At 36.5% G+C, this 27771-nt stretch overlaps 1 protein-coding gene and 1 non-coding gene across 14 annotated transcripts in view; both read left to right on the plus strand.

Annotated features, from left to right (window-relative positions):
• Window positions 1–27771, plus strand: part of Pkc53E (Protein C kinase 53E) — a 1131865-nt gene that overhangs the window by 177065 nt on the left and 927029 nt on the right. The gene's annotated exons all lie outside the window — the stretch shown is intronic.
• On the plus strand, window positions 5670–5743 carry TRNAS-GCU (transfer RNA serine (anticodon GCU)). The gene has a single exon. It is a non-coding gene; the product is annotated as a tRNA-Ser (tRNA).

Consider the following 27771-nt stretch of genomic DNA (forward strand, 5'->3'; position numbering starts at 1 on the left):
GTAAAACCTGCCGACAGTAGTTTATTCGGATGTTGAATTAAACCGTGCCGCCATTTTGATGAGTAAAGTGTATTATTGACCAAATATTTCGACTGTTAACGGCTGCTTAAGCTTTAACGATCGCACCAAGCGTTGTATTGTATTTGTCAATATTTTCAATATTAGCTACATTGCATTGTTCATTCAATAAGATTACTAGAAAATACTGCTTAATAGCTTATGCCAGAAACAACGATGCTCATTGATTACAAAGATTGAAACTTCAATTAATTCCACTTATTCTTCAGTGTCCTGCTCAAGAGCAGGTATTTCACTGCAAACCCAGCTTTTATATTCCAATCTTTTATATTTTCTACCTCCCTCTTAGTCTCCGCATATGATCCATATATCTTGTCCACACCTGTGGAGTAACGGTCAGCGCGTCTGGCTGCGAAACCAGGTGGCCCGGGTTCGAATCCCGGTTGGGGTAAGTTACCTGGTTGAAGTTTTTTTTCGTGGTTTCTCCTCAACCCAATACGAGCAAATGCTGAGTAACTTTCGGTGTTGGACCCCGGACTCATTTCACCCGCATTATCACCTTCATATCATTCAGACGCTAAATAACCTAGATGTTGATACAGCGTCGTAAAATAACCCAACAAAATAAAATAAAATCCATATATCTTAATGTCGTCTATCATCTGATATCTTCTTCTGCCCCGAATTCTTCTCCCGTTTACCATTCCTTCCATTGCATCCTTCAGTAGGCAGTTTCTTCTCAGCCAGTGACCCAAACAATTCCTTTTCCTCTTCCTGATCAGTTTCAGGATCGTTCTTCCTTCACCACTCTTTCCAACACAACTTCATAACTTCCATTATACAGAGCATAAATTATCATAGGCAATAATGCGAGTGCTGCCATTCTGCCATAAAGAAACAGCACGAGTGGTATTTGTTTAGACTATTTCACGAATGTTATAATATATAGACCGAATATTAATAAGCTAGATATAAAAATAAGTCGTTTAAAACAATACATTAAGTGCAATAACAAACTCAATGTTTCTACACATCATTTTGTTTTCAATGCAACTGGATCATCGTCGAACTTCGGAATTGTTCGTGTCCCTTGGTATCATACACCGCCTGATTTATACAGTTTGAATAACCTAATTCACTATTTTATCTTTGTTCAGAATTTCAAATGGCACTGCTGATATACTATTAAATCACTATATTACACCTCAACACCAAATTACGTTTCGTCTCATTTCTCTTATCTATACTCTAACCACAGCGTAAATGCCAGATCACTTATCTGTGGCACGCTAACTGTACCTTTTCATAGAACATCTTGTTATTCACCATCTTTTACAATATCCACCTCGCGACAATGAAATTCGCAAGATGAGTCCGAGGATTTTCCATAGGGTCACGTAACGACAGTTCAAGCGGGATTAAAACCCACGCTTGATTGTCCCGGAGTAAAAATCCCATTTACTAATTCCTAGACCACACCAGAGGCCATCGAGATCTAAAACAGAGACTATGGCTAGAGGTAGAGCTTGATACACGTTGGATTTCACGAAAGAAATTCTGCTACTTAGGCCTAAGTAATGTTCATACTAGACATATAAGAATACTTTTTCAAAGGGACACACCTTTCTTATAATCTTCCGATTGCTTGTTTCTTCATTCATTTTGAACCTGCCTATTGTCTTTGTAGGCCTATAGCGTACGCTGAATTAACGTGCCAACCAAATTTCTGTGCCGTTGGTAAATGAACAGTGCTTGTGTAGTAGTAATTCCCTGTAGTCCACTTTAGCCATTTCATCAGACATTTGTGCTATATGGAACTGTTAAAGCTCACCTTTAGCACTATGTGGAAGCTTCAATTATGAGTTCAAAACCCGACTCGTGCTCGAATGTTTGTTAATGTGATTCCTATTTTTTCCTTAAAAATCTAGAATCTTGCAGACTTATTTGTAACGAGATCCTGAATGTGACTGACATTGAGTAATGTAAAGTTGAAAGTACGCTGAGAAACAAGGAGGTAAAACTCTGAAAAGTTATGAAAATGAAAGAAATAAGTAGTAACGGTGTTTTAGTCAGCTGTAACCATTTCATCAAACTTTTGTGAACAGATCTTAAATAAAATTCTTTGCCATGTTTGTCAATATAGTTTTCATTTTATTTGTATCTAATGACATGGACACGAAGAAAGGTATAAAGTTACCGCCAAGTACGGAAGGCCTTATTGCAATCTTTAGCTGTCTCTATACCTGCTGATTTTACGTTGAGGTATGACATTTCAGTAATTTTTATGCCCAGAAACATTAATATGAAGAACATGTATATTCTAGTTGATTTCAGCACATACATTTTCATTCGTAATTATATTTTTGTTCTTTATCGCCTGATGTGAAGTATAGGGCCTGAACTGTCTTCAGCGCACATTATATTCTGTCTCAAATGTATTGCAGGTGGAGCATTTTGTTGGCTTCTTCCTCATCTATCCACCTCTAAGTATTCCGTGGACGTCCTTTCTTTTTACTGCCTGGGGACAGGGAGATTTCCAATAAATTTAGTGACATTGTCTCATCGTGTAGTATATTCGAAAATTCTGGAGTTGGAATCAATGATGTGGTTACTTGCTCCAAGAATATTTAATGTAGAAGTTAAAACGAGTTTTCGTCTGGAAATTTGGCTTTTTGCAGTGGTTTATATTTCATTTTTGCATTTGTGTTGGGGTTAGTTGTTAAATTATAGTAGGCCTAATAAGCTCGCGGAGAAAATTGGAGTACACTGAGAAAACCTATGCAAGCTTATTTTACAGAATTTAGCTGGAATATTCCAAAAATTCAATCCTACAAATTTATTCTTGGAGATATGTGTACAAATATATTATTTTCAGCAGTATTCGTGAATATACTTTCCATCAAAAGAGGGAGGATCGAGCTATCAAGAGCATCTATCTCGAAATTCATAGAAACAAGCACATGATCTAATCGTAAATAGCACATGGTGACGATAACTTTTGGGATGAGAAGCAGACGCTATATTCGGTTCGGTTGTTGAATAGATGAATACTTGGTTATTAAGGGAAGAGGATGATATTTTTTGGTGAAAAGTGAGTAAATTAAAAAAAAATCTTTAAAATACTCTGTAATATGTGTGGAATGCATAGCATAACATTTTGTGGGTATTTGTGCTCTTATCGGATGTTGAGTCGCCATTTTTAAACTTCCTGCGTTATGGATTTTTAAATCACTCGCCCACTTTTATTGTTGTTTCCGGTAAATTAAATTTTCAAAAAATATATTTTTTTCTTTAAAATACCATTTCATATGTGTGGAATGCATTGCATAACATTTTGTGGGTATTTGTGCCCTTATCGGATGTTGAGACGTTAATTTTAAACTTCCTGCGCTATGGATTTTTAAATCACACGCCCGCTTTTATCGGTTTCCATTAACTTCATTTTTTTTTTTTGCTACATTGCCAGACAAAAATGGATATAATTTCTGAACTATTAAAGATACATGCATGAAATTTAGAACACACATTCTTTAAACTATTAGGAAACTTTTCTCTGTAACAGAATTTTTTAAAATTGATTTCATTTTAAAAATACGTCCGTTTGTTTGCAAGAAAGGAAATCAGAAAATTGTTATTAAATTTTAATTGTTTATTTTACAAACGCAGGGACTAATATCAAAATTCTGTTACAGACAGTTTGTAGAGCATGCTTTTGCAAATAAATTGCAAAAAACTGTTTGAATCTATCTTTAAAAACGGTTTAGATATATCGGTTTTAGTACAATCCTGCATTGGGTATATTTTTTTCAAATTTGGGCCCCCAAATATTTTTTTTTCAAAATAGTTTTATTTGGTTGAGTTGCCACAGCTATGAGTTCTCTACATACAAAAAAATAATATTTTACACCAAATAGGAAAAAAGTTAAAAAAAAAAAATACCATCATCTCCCCTTAACACCTCCAGAAATTGTCAATTAAGATATTCCTGAACCCCGATAGCCTAGCATTATTGTTGAAGGATTGTATTTCCGAAATGTGGAGCTCTGTAAGACGGTTACTACTACGACTGGATGTTAAAATAGGGACGAGCCCTATTGCAAGCAGACCACTGCTGTCCGTTTATTGGGATGGATTTCTGGTTATATTACATACCTACTAACTTTCCTGCATAACGCGCGAGTTACCCGGATCTAATCGAGGACCTCCGATGGATAATGGCTAGCACAATCTGTGGGTTTCAGTCGTAGAGCCGGACGAACTCAATGCGCACTTAAACCACACATATAGACTCAACTTTTTAAAGATTGATGAGAAATGATCGATAATTTTTGCCCGGAGCGCTCTCATTCAGAGACAGAATCTTTTTCACATTTGGAAACCTATAACACGGGTCTCCACGCTTTACTTTTCTATGGAAAGTAATCATGTTAGGAATGTTATAGTCTTAACTACTGCTCTCCTCCGGCACTGAACCCGCGCACTTCAGATCTAACGGCAAGCATAGTGTCCCAAGACAGTCTTGCAGAACTGAGCGCCAATTGTTGCGTTGCGTCACTTATCGGAATACGTCGCTCATCCCTTCCTTCCACTCCCGCGTCATTGATTTGGTAGGGGAGGGGATTTGTATTCAGTGTCTGTATTATGTGATTGCGTACGGGTCACAGTGACGTCATTCAACTCCGGTGGACTGTGGATGGGGAACCAACGCTTTCCCATGCTTTCATCCCTCTCTCGCCAGTTCTGTATCCCTGCACTAGACCATCGAGGATAACAAAACATTACAGTAATATGCAAATCTGGCTTTCAGGTAGTAGCTCCCTGTAAAGCAGGTTTGAATCATTTCAAGGAAAAATTGTTCTGGAGCCGGGTATCAATCCCGGGACCCTTCGCTAAGCGCGCGAACGCTCTACCGACTGAGCTACCCCGGGAACTATACACGACACCGTCACAATTTTTCCTTTATAACCACACAACTCAAATGAGCTGACAAGACGCCAGAACTCAACTATGAGTGCACACAATTACTGTGTGACTTAAATTGTGGCTTTCCGTTAACGTACTTCCAGTAACGAATATATTATGCAAATCTGGCTTTCATGTAGTAGCTCCCTGTAAAGCAGGTTTGAATAATTTCAAGGAAAAATTGTTCCGGGGGCCGGGTATCGATCCCGGGATCCTTCGCTTAGCGCTCGAACGCTCTACCGACTGAGCTACCCCGGGAACTATACACGACACCGTCACAATTTTTCCTTTATAACCACACAACTCAAATGAGCTGACAAGACGCCAGAACTCAACTATGAGTGTACACAATTACTGCGTGACTTAAATTGTGGCTTTCTGTTAACGTACCTCCAGTAACGAATATATTATGCAAATCTGGCTTTCAGGTAGTAGCTCCCTGTAAAGCAGGTTTGAGTAATTTCAAGGAAAAATTGTTCCGGGGCCGGGTATCGACCCCGGAACCCTTCGCTTAGCGCGCGAATGCTCTACCGACTGAGCTACCCCGGGAACTATACACGACACCGTCACAATAATTGTAACACAATGCCCCAGGAACTATACACGACACCGTCACAACAATTGTGACACAATACCCCAGGAATTATACACGACACAGTTACAACAATTGTGACGGTGTCGTATATAGTTCCTGGGGTAGCTCAGTCGGTAGAGCGTTCGCGCGCTAAGCGAAGGGTCCCGGGATCGATACCCGGCTCCGGAACAATTTTTCCTTGGAATCATTCATTACAATAATGTTACTGAATACATTTCTTCACGGCATGACAATACTATTGCAGTACTTTACTTGAATGGGAAAGTATATGAATCAAAATCACTGTTATACTTGTATTCATGTGTGTAACTTTATAAAAAAGAAAAAAAAACAAGTGGAAGGCAAGGAGAACGAGAGGAAGGCAAGAAGAACGAGGTGAAGGCAAGGAAAACAAGGGGAATACAAGGGTAAGTGAAGAAAGAACAGAAGGAATACATGGAGAAAATGGGGAATAAGAGAAAAGGAGAAGACATGGGGGAGGCGAGGGAAATTAGAGGGAGGTAAGGAAAACAAGGGGTAGGCAAGAAGAACAAAGGGAGGCAAAAAGAAGAAGGGGTGGGCAAAGGGAACAATGGAGAGGCAAGAAGAACAGGGGGAGGTAACAGAAACAAGAGGGAGGCAACAAAAACAAGGGGAGGAAAAAAGAACAAGAGGATAAAAACGGAAACAAGGGGTAAGTCAAGAGGAAACATAAGGAATACATGAAGAAAATGGGGAGCAAGGGGAAGGCAAGAAGAAACGAGAGGAATACATAGGTAGAGAAAATGGGGAATAGAAGGAGAACAGGGGGAAGATAAGGAGAAATAGAAGGAATATATGGAGAACAAGGGGAGAGGGGAGGTTACATTTTGTGACAATTCTACTCCCCCTACACATGCGAGTAGAAAGGCGTAGTTTTACGTGACAAATGTAAAAGTGTACTGAGCGTTCTGTATAAGAGTCGTTCAATTTATACCTTAAAGTGCTTATAATCCGCTTGATAGGGAAGCGAACCACTTGACGTAGGGTTAATATGCATATAAGAATTCATTACTTTAGGTGGCGCGCTTCAAGCAGCCTCTTCAGCTTCCAAGACGTATTATGGATGTGGGAATATGAAAGCTTATTCCGTTAAGCCGTTATATGATTGGATTAAATTATGCAGTGCCTTGGCGTCACGTTATCTAGATATAATAGGTGAAGACAAAGTTATGTGAAGGATTATGTGGGGATTTTGGGATGATGATGATGATGGTGGTGGCATTGGCCGATGTTGGTGGTTGCCGAACGAGCGCAAGGTCGTCCTCTTCCATCTTCGTTTTACACTTTCCAAACCTTAACAACACAGCCGACAAATCCGTTCTTGTTAAAAGATGGGAGCTCACAAATTAGATGGGATGGGATTACATTATTACCAGCCAGTAGAGTATAACACAGAGCCTCTAAACGTTGAGTTTATAGCGTCATTGATGAATAAGATATTTCCTGAGCTTACTTTTGCTACAGTAGGCTCAGTTTCACTTAGGTCTTTAACGCACTGTCTTTATAAAAGATAAGCTATGTGTGTACGTAAGTAGATCATATGCTGATACTAAGAGGAAGGCACAAAATGAGAAAGATTGGAAAATGGTGGGTTTGCAGTGAAAGACCTGCCCTTGGGCAGAACAGGTATGTGTGTGTGTATGTATGTATGTATGTATGTATGTATGTATATATACGTTAATAAACGTATATATAATAAAATTATACATTAGTAATATTACGTGTTTTTTACACCAAGGAAAAGATTCTTTGGTGCTGAAAAATTAAATTCTCCAATCTGTATGTAAATATGCATAATCTTTTTTCATACCTTGAAGCGTTTTTTCTTACCCTGAATGCGCCATCCATGTTCTTTTTTCTTGTACTCTGTGCATCATGTGAGGCGAACTGCATAGCACCGAAGGAAGATTAATGGAGTAATGAAAAAATGCTAGTAGGGGAAACTCGAGTATCTCACGGAAACCTACCTAGGATAGGAATGGAACGCGCAAGGAGAACAAAGACCAATAAACTAACATAGGGAAATGAAACTAGATAGGACATACGTTAAAAAGATGATCAGAAAATATAACTAGACGTGCACTGGAATGGAATCCGCAAGGAGAACAAAGACCAATATACTAAGAAAGGGAAATGAAACTAGATAGGGCATAATATATGTTAAAAAGATGATCAGAAAATATAACTAGACGTGCACTGGAATGGAACCCGCAAGGAGAACAAAGACCAATAAACTAAGAAAGGGAAATGAAATTAGATAGGGCATAATATATGTTAGAAAGATGATCAGAAAATATAACTAGATGTGCACTGGAATGGAACCCGCAAGGAGAACAAAGACCAATATACTAAGAAAGGGAAATGAAACTAAATAGGGCATAATATATGTTAGAAAGATGATCAGAAAATATAAGTAGACGTGCACTGGAATGGAACCCGCAAGAAGAACAAAGACCAATAAACTAAGAAAGGGAAATGAAACTAGATAGGGCATAATATATGTTAAAAAGATGATCAGAAAATATAACTAGACGTGCACTGGAATGGAACCCGCAAGGAGAACAAAGACCAATAAACTAAGAAAGGGAAATGAAACTAGATAGGATATACGTTAAAAAGATGATCAGAAAATATAACTAGACGTGCACTGGAATGGAACCCGCAAGGAGAACAAAGACCAATAAACTAAGAAAGGGAAATGAAACTAGATAGGGCATAATATATGTTAAAAAGATGATCAGAAAATATAACTAGACGTGCAGTGGAATGGAATCCGCAAGGAGAACAAAGACCAATAAACTAAGAAAGGGAAATGAAACTAGATAGGATATACGTTAAAAAGATGATCAGAAAATATAACTAGACGTGCAGTGGAATGGAACCCGCAAGGAGAACAAAGACCAATAAACTAAGAAAGGGAAATGAAACTAGATAGGGCATAATATATGTTAAAAAGATGATCAGAAAATATAACTAGACGTGCACTGGAATGGAACCTGCAAGGAGAACAAAGACCAATAAACTAAGAAAGGGAAATGAAACTAGATAGGGCATAATATATGTTAGAAAGATGATCAGAAAATATAACTAGACGTGCACTGGAATGGAACCCGCAAGGAGGACAAAGACCAATAAACTAAGAAATGGAAATGGAACTAGATAGAGCATACGTTAAAATGATGATCAGAAAATATAACAGGCATGCACTGGAATGGAATCCGCAAGGAAAACAAAGACCAATAAACTAAGAAAGGAAAATTAAACTAGATAGGGCATACGTTAAAAAGAAGATCAGAAAGTACAGTATGACTAGACGAGCACTGGAATGGAACCCGCAAGGAGAACAAAAAATAGGAAGACAAAAAGTAACCTGGAAGAGGACAATAGAAAGAGAACTTGAGGAATAAGTATAGAAATCATGCATAGAAGCAGACTTGATGGCTAAGAATAGAGTTCGATGACGAAGATTTGTTGTGGTCCTAGGTAAGTTTCACTTAGGAACCCAAGGGAAATGATAATGATGATTTAATCTCCCACCTATTCGTTGCGATTCATTTGTACCGCGAACGTTCCACGAAGTTAATGGAAGGATCTTCGATTGATTTTCTTGAGTGCTCTCCGCTTCCGCTGCAGTCAATTGTTCGGTTATCCGTAATAATTCAAATCAGCACACTAAAAAAGTGTTGTCCTATATGACAGTTCCATGAGCCAGTTTATATGCTAAACATTCTACGCTTTCGAAAAAAGTCTGTACATTGTTTTCACTGAGTACTTCCCGTTCCTCTGGTGTAATAACCAATTTTATTCTTCCTTATCATAGTCAGTGCCACATGAGCAGCACTATGAAATGCCTTTCAATACAGTAAATCTCGGTTCATTCCTTCTAGGAATTTCTGTATTTCAATGTAGACCTAGTCTATAATTTATTTTCTGTCCTTTGAATCTGTAAAACATATTGCATTGTCTTTCGATGAGATTCATAAAGTAAGATTTCGTATCATAGTACTAAATGAATTTTGGGTTTCAGCAAAAGATGAATGTTTGCTGGCTAAGTGCTGAGTTCTGCGAATGTTAATTTAATTTGCGACGTCGTATCTTTGCGAAGCTATAGACAGAATTAATAATGTATTCTGAAATGCTGGAAAGTTTGCAGCTTCACATGTCATAGCAGTTCTCCCCAGTTTAGATTTTACGTACGCATACCTGAGGTGTAGCAATGTAGAGTACGTGCAATACGGCAAAAAGGTACTATGATTCCGTCGGTTGCTATGAATGTTTAGAGATGAAATAAAAATACCGGTTTTTAAACTACATATTGATATTTTCAGCTGATGCTGTTAGAATAATATGTTTACAGCATAATTACTGAGGTATAACTGCTCTAAGATGAATTAAATCGCCCTCACAAATCAACTACAGAGTATTTTTACACGGTGTTCCGCCTCTGCCAGATCCTTCCCTGGTAGCAACGAAGCTGGATAAGATGTTAAATGGACTCATTGTAGCTTATTTCCATTACAAGTTGAATTAATATGTACGTGAATATATTTTTCAATCATTCTTCTTCTTTTTTGTATAAAAATTACGCAGAGCTTTCTGAATCCTGTAATATATAGTTTATACAGTTTATTTATTTATTTGTGCTATTTAAATTTACATGTTCTCTAACACAATACAGGTCGGCTAAGACATTTACTTTTAAGTTTAAATTAAATTTCCAAAAAGTGGCAATTTTCCCCCACACACATTAATTCATAACTACACAACCATTACAGATAGAATGCTGAATTTTTGGACATTGATTTCATATCCATTTATGCAAAAAGTAGACTACAACAATGCCTATATCTTTGAAAAAAATAGGTAACAAAACATTATGTAAATTTTAATATATTTTATGCTCGACAATGCCGAAATGTAGTAATTATACACCTGGTAGCAGTCCTTTAATGAACCTCATTAAAGTACACCTATTCATTAAAGTTCAGGTGTTCCACCAATCAGAAAATACCATTGTAACACTATGAAAGCTCAAGTATCGATTATTCTCGGATATGCAATCGAAAGACAACTAGTCCTGTTACTATAATAATTAGCGTTAATTGTAAATAATATTCAAATAAATTCAATTTGTCATCTCGTTTTTCAATGTCTAATTCAATTTCAAGGTTATATCAATATTAATGTTTATTTTACTCTCTAGATTATATCAAGGTCAATGTCAACATTTGTTTCTCGGAAAAAAATCAATACTTTCGCGCCTGCGCACATCTCACAATTTACGAGGTATCGCACAAGATCATTTCCGTCCTCAGTGAGATAAGAATAACACGAATACTTATGAATAATTTCAAGTTAGAAATATGGTCGAGCATAAAAAGTCGTATGAAACTTGACTATAATGGTAATTAAGACGCTCGTATGAAAATTATGAAACTCGCTTGCTGTCGTTTCATAAACATACTCGCGTCTTAATTACTACCATTATAGGCTCGTTGCATAATGTACTATTATAGGCCTATAGGACGCATACGAAATTAATTGTATTAAAATTAACAACTCTACATGTCTGAGAGTAGTCCACTTCTTAAAAGTGTTTATTATATGAAGTAAAAAAAAAAAAAACATAAAGATGTCGGAGAAAAACAATGTTACGGCAACCAAATGATATAACTGCATATTTTTTTTTATCTGTCATGAAAACTGGCTCGAAAAATTATTAGGAAATTTTTTATACTCTTATCAGCTATTTAAGTTGTAGTAGGTCTTGTTATGGTACACTGTAATTTTTTGTCCACTTGCGAATTTATTTTCTTGCAAAATTTTATAAATTTAGAATCTGCATCTTCTGATATTATTTGTGGTCGTTCACGTATGCCCTTAAGTTAGAAAGAGACTGAGAGATTACACAATGTCAAGCGAAGTTTAATATTTTGTTGATCTCGAAAGATATTTACTAACAGGGATTGAATAACTTTACTACCGTACTGCACTGTTTGCATTTATCTTAATCCCGACGTTCTGAACGTATCTGATGCTATAAATTGGTTCGGGAGTGACAGTTGTGCACGTCCGGACTATAGGCGTGTCTGAGGGATCAGGACGCAAAGTACCCTAATGAATGGCGCTGTCTGTCTCCGGAGAATCGTGAATCTCCACGATTGACATGCGGACATTTGTTGTTCTCCGTAAAGAAATCTCTGCAGTGCTTGTTTCAGAAGGTTGAACGGAGGATTTAATGTCTGGAAGTCTATTGCGGAAACGGGAAGCGAATCAAACGGCTTCCAAGTTTCTCTTGTCGATTTTTATTGTGTTACGCCTTTACTGTCAGTTGAGAAATAAAGTTAGCGTTTCACGGACCATAACTTCAATTATGACCAGCTGCAGCTTCTAATACTAGATGTTCAGCCCATTCACTAGGTCAAGAGTTTCCAACCGTGTGGTACGCGCACCAGCGGTAGTCGGCGGGATTCGTAATAAAACCTGAAGCGGAAAAAAGTGTTAAATTGGTATTGTGTAATTAGAGTTACATAAAGAAAATCACAGCTAACAGATGATCAAGAACGAAATTTTGCAATGGGATAGAATGAAAATATAAATAACCTGCATGTTCTAAATACAGAAAGTAGTATTCATAAAAATTTTCATTAATTTTTATTGTTTAAGGAATGTCCAATAAAAGTTTTATGGTCTAGTAAAATGAGAGAAATTTACTTACAGTTACGATTTTCTTATTTAAATTGTGCTTGATTTTTATTTGTAGTAGCCTATTAAATGCCATTGTTCTTGTGCAACAGGATTTAAACGAAGAATGTGCACGATGACGCGGGCCCCCTAGTTCCTAGAATTGCCAATATGGCGAACGTTTTTATGATTTATACCGAGTGGAAGGTCCTTTTGAGAGATGACTCAGGGAGAGGAGTTAAACATGAAAACCTAATATTATTATGGTCATTTATGGACGATTTTTGAGATATTCATACAAATAAAAGCGAACAGATTGCAACATTGCAACACGTGGCGTGGTAATAGTAGCGATTTAGTCGTGAAATTATGTATTATTCGACCAAGGCGAGTGGAGCCGCGGGCGTAATGTGAACTATCGCGATGCGGTATTACGAACGCAGGAGCAGTAGCTCCACGGCTCCGGGCTGCAGGGCTCCACTGGCCTTTTTTTTTAGTTGGTTATTTAACGACATTATGTCAACTACTAAGTTATCTAGCGTCGATGAGATTGGTGATAGCGAGATGGTATTTGGCGAGATGAAGCCGAGGATTCGCCATAGATTATCTGGCATTCACCTTACGGTTGGGGGAAACCACGGAAAAAACCCAACCAGGTAATCATCTCGAGGAGGAATCGAACCCGCGCCCGAGCGCAACTTCAGATCGACAGGCAAGCGCCTTAACCGACTGAGCCACGCCGGTTGGCTGTGCATTTTCTCCTTTCCTTTCTAGTCTTGCTTCTACCGTCTCTGAATACACTGTTACCACGTCTTCCTGTCACACACTTTGTTACTAATCTTCAACGAAATTACGGACCAACCGTTAATGTTACGCAACAAACCAATAAAGGACACATTTGTTGCATTTGATCTGCAGAATCACCTACCATCAACTTTCTAACCTTTAACGTCTTCCGTTTCCCTGCAATATGCATTCCAAAATTCAAATAAAAATGCTACTTTTCTAAAAACCCGTTTCGAAAACGACCACAATGATGTTGTACTTTTTTGTTTAACTCACTGCCCTAATTCATCTCTCAATAGGACTCCATTTAGTCTCTTTCCACCCACTATGTATGGTCTAACAAGAATGTGGAAGCAGTTATTCATTAAAAGCAGGAATGTGGTTTATCGGGAGGTGCAATTTCACGACGGAGATAGGCCTATATAGAGTTATGACATCAGTTCATATCGTTCGGAAATGATATTGAATTTAATTTGTTCGAGAAGTAACAAATGGCAATGATGAAGTTCGGACCGATTGTTTCACAGCTACCAGAAATTAGAAAAGGAACGAGCGACTAAAATAAAGAAGAGGTTCAGGATGTTTTCAAAACAACGGATATGTCGATTTGTCTGCTGACTCAGTCGCCCTCGATACTTTGGTTTACCATGAAGTTTCGAAATATTGGCTTGTACAGGGACATCATTTTATCAATTTTTATTGTACCTCCCACCCCTTCTACTAGTAAACTTCCAACCGTATGCAGTGAAAGTCGCCTTACGGCCATGAGTAAACAGTACTGAGTTAGTGAGTATAGTAAGTTCCAGAAATATGTTCGCGTTTTCCAGTGACGAAAGAGCTTTCAATATTGAATCATATTTTCACACAGGTACTGTCGTCCGTTTGCCTCCGTCGCATCCCGGTTTCCCCCACCCGCTTCTACTCGCCCCTCTGTAAAGGCTAGTGGCTGGGCTGTCTTAGCTCTTTTCTGAAAACATGTAATTTCTGTTAGGAATTGGACGTCTACGTAATATTATATAACTGTTTAAAATAATTTAAATAAGTAATTAACTGTCACGTGATTTTCCCCTTTTCTACCACTCTACGACAAAACCACTTGGACGGACAGTAGTTAGCATGTCTGAGTAATTTTATCTTTTCTGATCGGGTAGAAGCAAAGATTGAATTTACAGTACGTAAGGTACTCTTTTATAGAGTAGGTACAGAATTATTTCAACATAAGTTACTAGTACGAAGGACGAAACTGGTAATTGGAATTAGGTACAATAGTCTATAGTGCGATAATATGCACAAAAGAACTCAAGTCTGTATCGAAATGAACGACCACCATTTTAAAAAATGTGTTTAAATATCCATATTATGATTATTTTTCAATTTAACTTCATTCTCTATATTGTACGCTAATGTACTGTAGACAATATAATATACACTGCATAATAAATACGTCCGAATGAATAGCTCAATTCGTGAGTAAAAACGCTTATTGTTAATACAGTACTGTATTTTGATTAAACAAAAACCTAATGAAAATTATCAAACTCAAAATCGCGATATTTCCTAGTTTACGTAAATGGATGAACTCTTTTATTCCCTCCTATACCTAGTAAAGCGATTTGTTTCTATTTTACGTGAAAGGGGGGTAGCAAACGGTGTTTCCGCTTCTCAACCGTTAATACAAAGATATAGCCAGGTTGATATTGGAAATGTTAGTAAAAATAAAATGATGTCCCTGTATAAATTACTCCTGGCTAATGCAGTACAGTTGGGTTATTGAACGTCTGATGAGATATCGAGTCGTACTTCCATTGTGTATGTCTGTGGCTGATGAGAGCCGACGCATTATTACATACTTGGATTAAAGGTGATACACATTAACAAAATAGTCCAAAGTTAATTTGCAGGATGTTTTTGGGATGTCCAATACTTCTTATTTTAAAATTTCTTGGAAAAGTTTAAATGATGTAGGCTATTCGATATCTCGTGAAACCTACCTTCGCGTCAGGGAAAGGAGAAAGTGGACTGAAAAGCTTCCCTCCCTTCCTCGCTCCTCTTCTTTTCGTAGCAAGCGAGCTCACTTACCCCAAGCATAAGGTTCTTACTATATGCTACGGCGCACGCAAGCACTTGGTTTCACGAGACGAATTACCTATAAAAATTCTGTTATTCTGAAACCTTGGATGAATTGTAATCTGCATTTCGTCTACAAGATCTCTCTTCACTGCATATATACATTTTTCTAGGTGATACTCCCGTATTTATATTGTCCGATAGGCCTAGATACATGTCAAAACAAAATTGAAGACTTTGGAAAGGAACTACCAACTACCATACAGTCCCGATTTAGACAGCAGCGACTTTCATCTCTTTCGAGTACTACGGGAAGACTTGGAAAATTGCAGTTTTCAGTAGTGAAAAGGGTAAAGTAGTGCAATGTGTCTTTTATAACCCATAGCTCTGATTTATTTGTTGGTGTTGATGATAGAACGAATACCTGAACATTGAATTTGCTTGTGTGGAGAAAATAGTTAAGAATGTGAGTTATATTCACTGGAAAATTGTTAAATGTAAATAATGTTTTGCTGTTTCACCAGACCCGTAAAATTTATTTATTGTACACCTTTGGTAATTTCTCCAGAATACCTAGGTAATACGTAATAGTTACGTAGTAGTACATTTATGCTATCAATAGTAGGCGTAATGGTTTATCTTGAAACATTTTCTCTTGTTATAATGCTATAACTTCATACTTACTTACTTACATTTAAGGAACCCGGAGGTTCATTTCCGCCCTCACATAAGCCCGCCATTGGTCCCTATCCTGAGATAGATCAATCCATTCTCTATCATCATATCCCACCTCCCTCAAATCCATTTTAATATCTTCCCATCTACGTCTCGGCCATCCTAAAGGTCTCTTTCCTTCCGGTCTCCCAACTAACACTCTATATGCATTTCTGGATTCTCCCATACGTGCTACATGCCCTGCCCATCTCAAACGTCTGGATTTAATGTTCCTAATTATGTCAGGTGAAGAATACAATGCGTGCAGGTCTGTGTTGTGTAACTTTCTGCATTCTCCTGTAACTTCATCCCTCTTAGCTCCAAATATTTTCCTAAGCACCTTATTCTCAAACAACTTTAACCTATGTTCCTCTCTCAAAGTGAGAGTCCAAGTTTCACAACCATAAAGAACAACCGGTAATATAACTGTTTTATATATCCTAACTTTCAGATTTTTTGACAGCAGACTGGATGATAAAAGCTTCTCAACCGAATAATAACAGGCATTTCCCATATTTATTCTGTGTTTAATTTCCTCCTGAGTATCATTTATATTTGTTACTGTTGCTCCAAGATATTTGAACTTCTCCACCTCATCAAAAGATAAATTTCCTATTTTTATATTTCCATTTCGTACAATATTCTCGTCACGAGACATAATCATATATTTTGTCTTTTCTGGATTTACTTCCAAACCTATCTCTTTTCTTGCTTCTAGTAAAGTTCCCGTGTTTCACTATAACTTCGTAAATGTTATATTATTGTTATTATTCTATTTACAATTTCTGTCAAAATAATAATGATATAATATTAATAACAATTTCTCCCTCAAAAGGGAGTCGCTAGTTAATATCTCAGGATAAGACGATAAAAACCTCTGTGGATTTCGCTAATCCATATTTCAAATGAAATTCATAACTCCCCCGCAGTAACAGGATAATAGGCTCAACACGTTCATGGAGACATCTAGTACCAAATACTGAGATTGAAGTAGGCCTAATAGACGTATAATTTGATTCTATTGATTTTCTTTCTTAAACAAAGACCAACAGCTTTAACTTCTTATCCAATAGAAATTTCAGTTAGTATATAAGTTCTTAGCGGGGTTTGAACCCGCGTACATTCGGTTCAATAAGAAATACTGTTAATAACGAAAGTTCTTGTACCGACAAGACACAAAGAGTAAGAAGACGAAGAATAGGTTTAGTTGTAGAAGAAAAATTGAGTGCTTTGTCCACCCATGCAATTTCTCGAAAATTGCAAAGGACTGCCTCAACACAATATACCCCTTCTTGTCTTACTACGACTAATACTGACGCTACACTCCACATGTATTTTCTATCGTTGACGTACAAGTTTTGCAAGCTTTTTATTCTGTCATATCTTTTTTCACGCAATTATACTTCTAGGATTCCAACTGAGATTCCTCCCACATTCGAGAGCTTCTTTCAGCGCAGTAACTAGCGGTAACATTTAGCTACTGCAGTCCCATTTTCATCAAATTGCTTTTTCCTCATCACAGAATCACCACATCGTCACAATTAGGACTCAAATGTTGCAGACAAACTTCAACGTGCCTTCGCTCCTGAATAATAACGCCTAGTACGCTTGGCTGGCACACCGCCAGACGTTAGCGCTTGTTTGACATTCTGCATCTGAAAGATGCCGCGGCTTGTAAGCCTTCTGACCTCGAATTATAGATCCATCCTTATATCTGGTGTATGAGGGATCTCTTGAAATGTTAAAAAATGCGGAATGACTTCCATCAGCGAAGAAAGTGTGCATACATGTGAATGGTTATTACACTGTAATACTGGAATGTTTTTCCGCTTTGAATATTGCTTCAGAGATCTGTCGATGTGTGTTTCTGTACATGCTCATTATGAAAATGCAAAGACAAGGGATTGTAATAATGCGAAAAATGTTGTTTTTTTCTTTCACGGAAATACAAATTTTTAGTATTTCTGATACTACTTACTTACTGGCTTTTAAGGAACCCAACCCGGAGGTTCATTGCCGCCCTCACATAAGCCCGCCATTGGTCCCTATCCTGAGCAAGATTAATCCAGTCTCTACCATCATATCCCACCTCCCTCAAATCATTTTAATATTATCTTCCCATCTACGTCTCTGCCTTCCCAAAGGTTTTTTTCCCTCCGGCCTCCCAACCAACACTCTATATGCATTTCTGGATTCGCCCATACGTGCTACATGCCCTGCCCATCTCAAACGTCTGGATTTAATGTTCCTAATTATGTCAGGTGAATACAATGCGTGCAGCTCTGCGTTGTGTATAAAATCGAAAACTATGTTACTGAAAAAAAAAAAAAAAAAAAAAAATTAACGTGTCGTTAATATGTCTGTTCGTATGTTTGTCTGTATACAAATATTTGTTCAAAAATGTTGAACGCATGTTGTTCTTTAGTGATTTATGTATAGGATGTCTGATAAGTCACTCCTTATTTTTGTGATTTTTACCTTTTTTATTTGCAGACCGATTCTGTTGAAACACACGATACTATACACTGAATTCCTTGAAGTTTTGTACATCATTAAATCTTCACATAAGCCCCAGTATTGTCGTAAAATTTCCTTAACGGACACTACGACTGAGTTTTTGGCCAAAATGGCAGAAATAAATATTTTTATTCTTTTTATGTAATTAGTTACCTTGCGTATTTATATCAGCTGCGTCCACACCTATGGAGTAACGATTAGCGGGTCTAGCCGCGAAACCAGGTGGCCCGGGTTACCTGGTTGAGGTTTTTTCCGAGGTTTTTCCTCAATCCAACATGAGCAAATACTGGGTAACTTTCGATGCTGGGCCCCGGACTCATTTCACTGGCATTATCACCTTCATCTCATTCGTAAAATAACCTACTTAAATAAAAAAAAAAATGAGCTGCAGCCAGGAAGTCAAAAGAGGATAGCAATGGCAAAGGAAGCCTTTAATAGAAAAAGGAGCATCTTCTGCGGACCCCTGCAAAAAGAACTAAGGAAGAGATTAGTGAAGTGCTTTGTGTGGAGTGTGGCATTGTATGGAGCAGAAACATGGACATTACGACGAAATGAAGACAAACGAATAGAAGAATTTAAAATGTGGATATGGAGAAGAATGGAGCGTGTGAAGTGGACAGACAGAATAAGAAATGAAGTTGTGTTGGAAAGAGTGGGTGAAGAAAGAAAGAATGATGCTAAAATTAATCAGAAAGAGAATAAGGAATTGGTTGAGTCACTGGCTGAGAAGAAACTGCCTACTGAAGAATGCACTGGAAGGAATGGTGAACAGGAGAAGAGTTCGTGACAGAAGAGGATATCAGATTATAGATGATACTAAGATATGTGGATCATATGAGGAGACTAAGAGGAAGGCAGAAATTAGGAAAGATTGGAGAAAGCTGGGTTTGCAGTGAAAGTCCTGCCCATGGGCAGAACACATATGTATGTAGCCACTTAGCACATTGGAATAACTTATTCGTGTGTAGCATGACTTACCTACTATGTTCTTCTGTAACATGGCTTACTGTATTCTTCGGTCATTTCATTAAGTAATAAAGTGTCTGAATACGCGGTCATTGAAGATTTATAGGAGGAAGGAAGGTAGAACTTCCCTATTTCCCCAACATGGGCACTAGTAAGTGCATTACTCTCCGGTCGCCATTTGAACTCCGGAAAAGAGCGGTGCTCAGTTTTGTGGGAGGATGTACAGTACCTACTAACTCCGAAAGTGTTATAAACTTACGGCCGGATGAAAAATCCCGCCTTCATCCGGATTGAACCTGGGCTTTACGACGCGCACTCAGCAACTCTACAGAGAGCCAAATCTGTCCCCTTGCAATTTAGTAGTCGTAGAAATTTGGATTGTATAACAAATATCATTTTATTACTTGGTAAAACAATAATATTCCATTCCTGCTATAAATTGATGATAATAATAATAATAATAATAATAATAATAATAATAATAATAATAATAATAATAATAATAATAATAATCCGTGGCGCTACAGCCCGTGAAGGGCCTAGACCGACTAGCGGGCTGCTGGCCTCACGCCCACATGCCGAAGCAGAGGTGGACGATCATCCAACCAGAATGGAGGTATCGTGTGGCTAGCACGATGATCCCCCCAGCCGTTATAGCTGGCATTCGGAACCGGATTTCGCTACCTATCGTAGCTCCCCAAGTGCATCACGATGCTGGGTGGGCACCGGTCCCATACACTGGCCGAAATTTCATGAGAAAATTTCTTCCCCCATGAGGATTCGAACCAGCGCGCATTCCGTAACGAGAGTCCTAGGCAGGATGCCTTAGACCGCGACGCGGGACATAAATTGATAACAATAGTTTTTCTTTGGTTAGAAATCAAACAGCAGCACCCGGATTTTGTAACCTAGAATTTGCCAATCGGTCACTTGTGAAATGACCTTAATGGTGAATTGTGGAATAAATTGATCCTTTTTTGCGTAACATTTAATAAAAACAATTATTATTTTTCTCTCTTAAATTTTATTTTTTATTGAAGTGTAGTGGTTTACAAAGATGTAAACTATCGTACGAGGTAAAAGTCAAATAGTTTCCATGTTTTTACTTTTCCATATTTAACAGGTCTGAAGCTTTGTTATATTTTAACATATTAATGACTTTGTGCATACAATTCCTTGATTTTATATAGAACAAAAAGATGATGTTGCAATGTAGCAGTAAAAAAAAACTAAACTACTGGAAAACTCATATGTAAACCTAATAAAACAGAAAACAAAAAGAAGTGTTGATATGATGCCCTAAATTCTAGTCTTGAACAATACATTAACAGTGATGAGTACTTCATTCGTTTGATAAAAATAGATATTAGCTTGAAAAAGAAATATTTGCTTTATGTCATCTCCGTCCAACATCCACAACTCCGGCACATTGTACATGGGACGGAGGTGATACGGGGCAAAGTTGAGTTTCATTAGCGAAACTTCGTTTCCCTGAATTGACATCACTGACCAGCCCAACAAAGGAATGGAACATATAAAGCAGAGGTCTCCAAAAAGCGTATCGTCATTCGTGCTCTCGATGCTGCCCGCCGAACACAGTGTGCTATAAGGCTAGAGAAGGGTGGGAGACTCGTAACTCAACAGATGGAAGCGATCAGTGGAGGATGGCGGCAACAGTCTGCTTATGTTTACAAATAATAACATCAAAAGAATAAGAAATATAATACGTTTGTATATTATTTTGAAATACTATGAAGCTGGAGCCCCTTCTGTTTGCTATTGACACAACCATTGCACAACCAATTCTGTTCTATGGTGCCTTTCAGTGCCTGGAAAAGATCTTCTCCATTTGTATTTTGTAATTACATCTAGAAGACATTCAGACACAGTAAAATGTTCATTAACTCCTCGGATGAAAATGGCTAGGTGAGCTTTGTCATTTCTATCTGTGCTTTCGTCCAGTGCAATTGAGTAAGCTACATACTGGTTAATTGTGGTTTCGACTTCAGATTCAATTACATTTACAATCTTGAAATTCCTTCTCTGAACTGTAATTGGAAACAATTTAATTTTCTTAAACTTTGACTTTGTTCTGGACGCAGTATTTTAGTAACGTCCTGTATGCACGATTTTATAAATGATGTTTCTGTAAAGGGCTTCATTACTTTCCAATATTCCAAGCTACAACATAGCTAGCAAGAAGCTTTTTTTGTTTAATACTGAAGACACGTGTGTGATTTGTGTTTGTATTTTCTTGTTTTATATTTATCAAAATATTTGTAGGCCTACGCATTTCACCTAAAATTAAACGAAAAACTAAATGTTTTGTCATGGCGAACTGAGTGTAAACGTATTGTAATATACTGATTATTATGTATAACCAACAGTTATATAGATAGCCCCAAAATAAATTATTTTCACATGTCCAACATGCCTGTAATTGTATGATATTCTTTGTGAAGAATCGAGTAGTGTCGTTGCACATTGAATTTTAACACACCCTTAAGAATTTTCGAACAAATTAAGCATTTCACATTTTTCCCACTAACACAAAAAAATTATCTTCCTATTCATCCTTGAATGTATTACGTCTATGATCAGAAGACATTGTGAAACGGTGGAACACTCCGACCAACACAATGATAATGGCAGTCCGCCACTGCTCTTCGTTTGCGCATAAACATTGAGTACAGCACAGGTGGAGATGGGTGAGGCGGAGCGCGCTCATTACGTACTGGCTTCGGTTCCGTTCAGGGGCTTACTCGCGAGTACACTTTTGGAAACGACTGATATAAAGCTATGCGTTCAGATTATGTAGCAAAGATACCAGATTTTTTTCGGTGATAAAACAACTATATTAACAGGAGAAATTGAGAACAATAATTATACGCATTCAAAATAAAATTTTTAAAATATAATTTACAAAACGAAACGTGAAATATTAGTACTCACTTGGACATATCAAACAGCAGCATGCCGACTGACAGTGCTTCAGTCTGTGGCGGAGACACACAGACAAAAATAGTGAGACGGAGTTGAGAATAAAAACTGAAGACAGACTTTGACTTCAGTATTCCGCTGTACAAATCATGTTAAAAATTGTGTAGGCTATACTAAACGTACTTTTTAATTCTCCAAACGTTGTTAATACAAGAAAATAAAATAGTACGTTTAAGGGGAATTGGACGTTATCGCATGCAAAGTAATGGTAAAAATAGCCTATCTTTAAGCAGTCATAAATGTAATACTATTTATCACAGCTATTTCATTTTTTTAGTGATATATGTATACACATTAAATTTTAAAATGAAAAAAGAATGGTTAATCTAGTTTAAATCTTACCCTTAAATTAATTTTTGAATTTAAACATATGTTTTATATAACTTCACTACATACCTGTGATTAGGTACACTCTATTCACTTATCATAGCACACATTGAATTAAAATTTTGGCCACTTACTGCTAATAGATACTAAAACATACCCTACTAAAATTATTAAAATATCTGTAGTGTTATGGGCATAGAGCTTATACTAATCTTCAATTTTTTTTAAATTTATTGACGGTGATGATTACTATAAGCCCTATGCCCATAATATTACAGATATATGAATAATTTTAGTAGGGTATGTTTTAGTATCTATTAGCAGTAAGTGGTCAAATTTTCAATTCAGTATGTGCTATAATAAGTGAATAGAGTGTACCTAATCACAGACATGTAGTGAATTTATAAAAAAAAAATTGTGCTTAATTAAAAAAATTAATTTAAGGATACAGATTTACTCTAGAGTCACCATTCTTTTTCATTTTAAAGCTTAATATGTATACACACATAGGTAACAAAAATGAAAGACCACTGATAAATAGTAGACTATTATATTTATGACTGCTAGAAGATAGGCTATTTTTACCATTATTTTGCATGCGATAATGACCAACTCCCCTTAAGAAGTTATGTCATAGCTTCGTCAACTTAGATAAAGGGTGGTTCACGAAGTTCTATCCCGGTTTACGGAGGTGATTCCTGAGGTTATTTGGAACAAAAATATAAATAAATGAATGAGATAACAGTCATAATTATGGAAACGGCAGTAAAGAAAAACTTTTATTTCAGGATTTCACTAACAAAAATGTAAAAAATAATTAAAATACAAATAATTCATTGTTTATTTATCAGTTTCTTTAATTCAGAATGGTTTTAAATCATACTCGTATTTTCGAAAATGCCTCCCTGAATATCAAGGCAACGATCCACACGGGTGTGAACCACATGAGTAGCATTTCGCAGCTTCACACGTTCATTCCTTATTGTCGCGCGGCTTCCAGAATGCGTTGAAGCTACTCTTCCCGTGTTTATACCTTACACAAGAGATAACGGCTTAATAAATAGCGACTATCAACAACGTAGTTATGGCAACAAACATTCCTAGCGCTCCATTCACTATGACACGTTCCGAAAATTTGTAGTAACTTTGTAGTTATGAATGTGATCCCATTAATTTATTTACATTTTTTGTTTCAAATAACCTCAGGAATCACCTCCATAAACCGGGGGAGAACTTTATGAATCACTCTGTATTATCAAATGTATTTTGGACACGTAACGGAGCATGAGAATCAACATATTTGCCACCTTCCATAACAAACAGACGAGCATCATTTTGAGTAACTATGCGTAGGATAACGAGTGTAATAAATTTAGCCTGTAAGGACTTTCACAGAATGACGTTACCCCAAAAGTCGGAAAAATAAATCGCCAGGGAATGAAAAGGTCTATCTATTTGACAACTGATCTAAAATGGTTAAATTTCGTTATAATTTACAAAAAGTAACCTTGAAGTTTAACAGAAGTGTTACAGTTTATTTGTTCGAGATCTAAGGTACGGAACAGTCGGTTTATTTTCATATCTGTCACTGTCACTTTTTATGTCCTTGATGACATTTCTCAGTATGAAGGTTCACTCATCCAGCACTGGCGCACCAGATTTGAAAACCTGAATATTCCAGCGCGATCTGGCGAATACTTGACAAATTGAAACATTGCGTTAATATTATTTTAATATGGGGCGATTTTCATCATCATCATCATCATCATCATCATCATCATCATCATCATCATCATCATCATCATCATCATCATCATCATCATCATCATCATCATCAAAGCACGAGTCTGGTTCCGCTCTGTTGTAACATTTTCTCCATCTCTTCATAGAAGAGCTAACTCCTTTTAGATCTATAGGCCAAATTAGTCACCGTCGTGGTCTACTTGGTTCCGAGAAGGATTCGTGTTACGAGAGTGTGCTCGGGCGTGGGTTCGAATTCCGTTTGAACTGATTGCCAGATTGAGTTTTAACGAAATATTGAACTGCGAAGGGAATGTCATGTAATCTACTGTGAATTTATGGACTCAAATCCCCAAAATAGCATTTTGTTGTCACCAATTCCATCGACGTAAGAAAACCACGCAATTGGTACAGCGCTGTTACACCATTAAAAATTGGCAGGATATTAAGAAAGAGCCGACGATTGCGTGAAACGTCTATAAAATGATTAAATATGTACTTTTTAAAACTATAGTGTGTTTTGATATTCATGTCCATACATTGAATCCCAGAGAACGTTCCCGGTGCCTCTGTCGGCAGATCCCCTTGCTACTGCCGCTGCTTAATAATAATAATAATAATAATAATAATAATAATAATAATAATAATAATAATAATAATAAAGGTAAAGGTAAAAAGGTATTCCCGTAACATGCCATGAAGGCACTTGGGGGGCATGGAGGTAGAGACCCATGCTTTCCTTAACCTCGGCACTAGAATGAGGTGGTGTGGTCGGCACCACACCCTGACCGCCTTTTACCCCCAATAATAATGATAATAATAATAATAATAATACTAATAATAATAATAATAATAAATTCATTTTTCCAACCATAATTTACTCAAATTAGGATTTATGTACGTTAGGATTGTGTATACAGAGTGAACCGTAAGTAATGCCATCAATTTCAAGGGGTTATTCTTTGAGATACTTAAAACAAGAAAGTTTAATACAGTTTTGCTCGTTTTTTCTTCCTTTTCGAGATGAAGTTTTATATGAAACATTTCATAGAAGGTTTTCGGAAAGGCATTGATTTAATTCCCAATATGCCCAGTCAATTTAAGAGAACAGTGTATTGTGATAATAAATGACTGAAAGAATTTTAGGTTTGTCCTTTAAATGTGCAAAATTTGATCCGAACAAATTTTACGTTTCAAAATTGCTTTTCAGAATGAGACCTCTATTATTATATATTGAGCTTCTTTTTCCCCAAAACAATCTTTGTCAAAAAGTTTGTGTTATTGTTCATGACACTTGAAAACTCAATCAGTGCATAGATCGGTTGATTAAAAAAAAAACTAACCCAGCCCTTTCATAAAAATGGACTGAACACGTTTTGGGATAACGCTCTTCAATTTTTATCTGGAAAAGGAAGTAAAAATGAGCAAAATTTTATTAAACTCTTATGTTTTAAATATCTCAAAGAGTAATCCCATGAAAATAATGACATTAGGCCTACTTATGGTTCACTCTGTAAAATAACCAAATGAAAGTTGACACATAAGTCTATCACTAATAATAATACACAGTAGCTATTTCGTAATCTTTATCTGCTACTTTAAAAGTGAAAACAAAAGTGTCAAGTGAAAACAATGTTCCGATATCTGTACGTGTTATAAGTTACAGTCTTCTACTTTCTTCTGATTATGATAATACTGATAACGTTTCGCTTCAAGTGTAGATTATTTAATAGTCTGCCAGTACTGTAACATACAGCGGCGTTTTGTCCCATAATTATCGTACGGTTTAGTAGAAATAATGAGGGCTGAAGGATATTGACAAGGTTTATGATCATTTACTGTTGTATAGATCTACCATCCAATACTATGGCCCGGAACATTGTGTCGGTACGTCTAAGTGTATAACCAAACAGGCTATAACCAGTGTTGCCAACACGGTGGTTTACCCACTAAATCTAGTTTTTTTTGGTCCTCTGTCAGTGGCTAAAATTCATTAAATGGTGGGCAGTGGGAAATCTAGTTTATTTTAATGTCAATGGAAATTTTGAGTGATTTTGCAATAAATCTTAAACATCTGCAAGGCAAATTGCATATAAACAACACTTAACGACTCTTTCGACGATGGACACTATCTTTCCAAAGTACTTGTCTTACAGTAATAGATGGCTATTAGAGATGGCAGATATTTCACAAATCGAATTTTGTCACAGGTATTTTTTTGTCACAGATAAACCTGTGACTGATGACGCGAAATATCTGTGACAAAATATCGCTACCGAAATCTGCTCCGTATTCAGTACTAGAGTACTCTTGTGACCGATATTTTCTCCTCTATGTCGTGGGTTTGCGCATGCGCATGATACAATAACAGCAATCGGGCGGTGATATTTGATTATTTTTTCGTGATATTTTGTTCAATATTATTTTTTTACAAAGTGATGATTTGTTGCAAAGTTATTAGCGGCATTATAATAATATAATCACGAGTCTGACATTTTGTTTTGATAGTCTTTATATATATATATATATATATATATATATATATATATATATATATATATATATATTATAAATGTTTTATGTATTCCACGAGATCTTTACATTTTCATATAACTGTGAATTTATATTAACTTACATGTATTTTCCACTCAATTTTTACGCAATAACAATATATTTTTCAGTTCTACTTTTGATTACAAACAGAATAGTTAAATGAGCCTACAACATTATTTTAATAACTTTACCTGTACTTCTCTCATTTATGTATGATCCAATTTTAATGTATAGCTCTAACACGAATAGTGCATAGTAAGTTTAGTATTGATTAAAATAATTAAACTTAAAATTATCTTATTATAAATGATGTAGTGATTACACGATTTAAATAATAACACCATAGGTTACCAGTATTTTATCTTGTGTAAAATCCTGTCTGAACAACTGTTTTGTTTTGTAATTATTTTCTAATGTTTTTCCGAATACTTATATTTCGTTAATTTTTATTCTATGACTCAATATTATAATGTTAATGCACGACTTAAAATAATTTATCCATTATATTATATACAATAAAAAGGATCAATTTTTAAAACGATTAGAATAATCACATAACCTTAATTTCTCTCTACCCAACTACATTTAATAATTATCAACTGATTCAATATCTACAATATAACATCTTGGTCCATGAGGTTAACTTTCGACATGTTACTGTTCAGTTAGGTATGTATTTATTTATTAATGATACATGTACATAATTTATTTGTTGGGTTTTCCCATATAAATCACTGATGTGTGGCGTGTATAGAGAAATCGTATTCACATTTCACTGCTCTTCAATATTTCCTGTTAATTTTTATCGGTGTGACAAAATA

The sequence above is a fragment of the Periplaneta americana genome, chromosome 8, assembly GCF_040183065.1.
Source record: "Periplaneta americana isolate PAMFEO1 chromosome 8, P.americana_PAMFEO1_priV1, whole genome shotgun sequence".
Lineage (NCBI taxonomy): Eukaryota > Metazoa > Arthropoda > Insecta > Blattodea > Blattidae > Periplaneta > Periplaneta americana.